The sequence below is a fragment of the Haliotis rufescens genome, unplaced genomic scaffold (genome assembly GCF_023055435.1).
Source record: "Haliotis rufescens isolate VD_foot unplaced genomic scaffold, xgHalRufe1.0.p SCAF_40, whole genome shotgun sequence".
Lineage (NCBI taxonomy): Eukaryota > Metazoa > Mollusca > Gastropoda > Lepetellida > Haliotidae > Haliotis > Haliotis rufescens.
In genome coordinates, this window is record NW_025964113.1 from 3,681,157 (window position 1) to 3,685,364 (window position 4,208).

Consider the following 4,208-nt stretch of genomic DNA (forward strand, 5'->3'; position numbering starts at 1 on the left):
GCTTTTCAAATTAACAAACTGATGATCATATGATGATCAAATCACACCTTTTAGGAAATTTCCATCTAAATATATTTCAGCAAAGTTTATTTGGACATTCAATGTAAATTGTTTATGTTATTAAACAAACACTGATAACAAGAGTCATGAGAATATGACACATCCCCCTGCAGCCACACACTGCAGCAACATCACCAATCTCATAAATAAGAATAAAAGGCAGTATCCATTTCCCATTGAATCTACATACTGAAAAAAGGTTTTAAAAAATTGTCTATATTCAAACATATCCAAAGTAACATCAACAATATCTGACTGATCAATTTCCAATTTTTTTTGGAGATATAATTAATATTCTTTCTTCTCTGAAAGAAATTCAACTCAACTGAATGTAACTCCAACTTGTTTCCAGAACAAGTAACAACTTGAAACTTTAAAACATTTTTCAGTAGCAAAAGACAATTGTCCACTATCTGATTAATCATTCTGCATGTTTCATGAAAACATGTCAATTTTAATCTTGAACAACACCCCACTCCATCTAAATCCAAGTTCAAATTGTTTCAATGTCAACAAAAAAACTTTCAATAAATCCAGAAATAGCTAAAAGCACTAGTTTACTGCTTTAATGATACACATGCCTTTTCTTTATGATCAGGTTAGTTACAAGGAGAACCGTTAAGATCTGTTTCTATAGTATACCCTATTCTTTTTTTCGATTATTGATTCACCAAAACATGCTACATCAAACAGTTTGGAAATTCATAAACATGGATAAGTTTAACACACACAATGAACTGCACTAACAGGGTTTTACTATATTCAACTGAAATATACATCAATGGGAGGAGACTGAGGCATGTTCTATACACATATGTGAATGATTTGTTTGTTTGTTTCTTGTTTAACGCCACACTCAGCAATATTCCAGCTATATGACGGCGGTCTGTAAAATAATCGAGTCTGGACCAGACAATCCAGTGATTGACATCATGAGCATCAATCTACGCAATTGGGATCGATGACATGTATCCACTAGGCTCGCTAAATACAATATTTATTCCCAATACAGGATATGTACAATCCCCAAACACCCACGCGTGGTAACCTCTTTTTATTATTAGATATCGCTTGGGCGAGTTCTGGTATCTGTTTGGTGAAACAATGCCATGTGGCGTCAGCCTAGCAACAGGGTTGCTGGGGTCATCGAGGTTGCATAAACTCCTCATGATGATCTATCATTATCATCTCAATGTCGTTGAATAAGCCTAGGAATGTTGGGAATATTCAGTATTTGTTATTACACAATGTGCATTGCAGCTGCATGATTACTATTTATCTCTTCATGTGCGAGTAATTGTAACAGGTTTGATGTCATCACGTGCCCCTGATGAACTTATGAACCGACTAAATGCAAGAATTAACAGAAAAAATAAGAAAACATCGACATACCTTATAGTTGGTTGTTTGTTGTTTAACGCCGCACTCAGCAATATTCCAGCTATATGACGGCGGTCTGTAAATAATCAAGTCTGGACCAGACAATCCAGTGATTGACATCACAAGCATCGATCCACGCAATTGGAATCGATGACATGCATCAACCAAGTCAGCGGGCCTGACCACCCGATCCCGCTAGTCGCCTTTGACGACAAGCATAGTCGCCTTTTATGGCAAGTATGGGTTGCTGAAGACTTATTCTACCCCGGAATCTTCACGGGTCCATATGTGAATGAAAGAAAGGTACAGAGAACAACAAAACCTCATCAAGGCATCAATGAGTTGGCTGCATTCGTTAAGACTGTAACCCTTTCAAAGGAGCATCATAATTATGTCCTTTGACACTCTGGGTTGGTTGAAGAGTAGGTTCTCCCTGTCAGTTTCTCAGCAAGGAATATGATTACTTCCTTAATGGCCACATACAGAATGTAGTGCCATGCAGCCCTGTAATAAATTAGAGCATATTAATAATAAATTAGAGCATATTTATAAAAAATTAGAGCATATTTATAACCAGACTCAATTTTAAGAATAAAATAAATATCTCCAGTTCCAGTTTCATAAATGTAAGTTGTAACTGGAATAACTGGAAATCATTTACTTGCCAAAAATTCCAAGAATGAGTTTTTAACAATTACAATGAATTTTCAGTAGCTTCATTAGTTACATTGTAATTGATTATTACTTTCACAAGACTATTATCTCCTTCTTTGGTGTCTCTATTTTCACAATACTAAATGTTTTTCCAATGTGGGAGATATGCTAACAAAATACTGAATCTCTGTTCCCTTTCACCAAATTAGTTCTTTTCTGTTAAGCATTCATCCCAGTGACGTATCTAACGTATCTAACAACATTGTACCTATAACTATGGACCAGAAATCAAGCAAGCAAACCTGTACACATAATACATACTATTATATTTCTGGACTTTGTCTGCTTCAGATAATACAACCTAAAATTGTCAATGATTAAATGTAACAATCATGTTTGTTTTCCTAGCTGAAGGAGACAAACACGTATAGAGGATATTTGAAGTGAAGTGAAGTTGACTAGTTTGTATTTCCACGAGTGGCGTAGCCGCAAGTGCAAATATTAAACTTTTCACCTTCACGAGATGAGATAAACACGGTATTCAACAGGAAAAGTCAAATGTTCTATTTATTCTATTCTTCCTTATCGCTGAATCTTATGAAAACCGGACCGATGACTCGCAAATTCAGTACATTCACTGTGTCAGTCGTCTTGTTGCCTGGTGATACGCATTACGTCATAACATTGTTTACTTTTTTATTTTGTTATCTAACTCAGTGAAGATGCAGGTTTTGTTTTAACCGATAAATGCAGTATTTCACCGATAGAAATAGAATAATAAATAGTATTTTCTGTGCTTACTGTGTGTACTCCATTGAAAGTTCCCTGAGATTCGCATCAACATCCGGCACAGTAAAGATGTGAGTCACTGACTTAGTGTAAGGGCGACTGAAAGGAATCAAAGGTGGTCAGTGACATTAATGTGAAATTGAGACCATGAGCAATTTTCAATGTATCAATTTCATCTGTATGTGTAATTAAATGATAACTTTCTTCTGTGAATATGCTTTAGATGTAAACTTTTCCCAATCACATTTCAACTACTGCTCCTTTTTCATTCAATTTGGTAAATTTCTGGTTACAACACTGGTACATATATGCTCAAAACAACATGCATAAAACTGTGAATGTACACTGAATTTTGTGCCATTGGTATGTTCATAACGGATTCTACACTATTCACGATTATTCTTACCGTTTATCTCTCACTAGACGGCGTGTCAAGGATTGCCCAAGCCACTGAAGTATGTGCCCATACACCTGAAATTTGTTTTGCCATGTATAAAGTACAATTCATTGAGCACCTGATATCAACAACCATTTGCCATTTTTTCCCCCAAACATTTTACTTTAATCTTAATGAACACTTATATTTTACCTATATGCAGAGAAGTGTATGTCAGAAACAAAAGTACATATACATTGTGTTTATTGTATAAGATGATGATTACTATCACAACATAAGAATTGTTACAGTCATGGAAATTTTGGAAATTTTCTCTACTAAATTGTGGACTTAGGACTTAATTGGGAACATTATCATTCTCATACTTTTATGAAATTTAGCTGTACATATGAATTCATTTTCTTACTTCAGCAGACACAAAATCTGACCCAAATCCAGCCTTGACTTCATGGTAGGGATACTTGGTAACCACGTCCTTCTTTGTCCTCACTGTAAAGACAAAAGTGCCTCAAGAATGCCACATTCATTTTATATTGACTGTTGTGTGATGTTGGTGTATATGTAACTGTTAACTTTCAATGAATAATTAGCATATTCATATCTGATGTACAGGAATATCAACAACAGTGTTATATTAAAGGAAAGGATACATACATTGAATTGGTTTATTTTGGCCAGATGCGATGTGCATGTTTAGGACTTCGGATCATTTTCCATGGCCATGTACTTTAAAGAGTATATTTCCTGAACTTTCCCTGTAAAAGGCTCTTAATGTAACTGCAAACTTCTGGTTTCTGTGAAGAAAAGTCAAACAGTCAATTCATTAGACAGTTTCTGCTTTAACAGTTTCAATTTCAACAAGCATATAGTCGACGAAGTCATCTATATTCCCTGCCAACCTTAACATGTAATGGTCCGAAACCAGGTA

General features: G+C 35.2%; 1 long non-coding RNA gene across 1 annotated transcript; it reads right to left on the reverse strand.

Moving 5' to 3' along the window:
- Nucleotides 1-2,960: 2,960 nt before the first annotated feature.
- LOC125372492 lies at nucleotides 2,961-3,763 on the reverse strand. The gene is made up of 3 exons (XR_007218160.1): nucleotides 3,687-3,763; nucleotides 3,290-3,354; nucleotides 2,961-2,982 (listed from the first exon to the last, which is right to left on the reverse strand). It is a non-coding gene; the product is annotated as an uncharacterized LOC125372492 (long non-coding RNA).
- Between the last annotated feature and the right edge of the window lie 445 nt (nucleotides 3,764-4,208).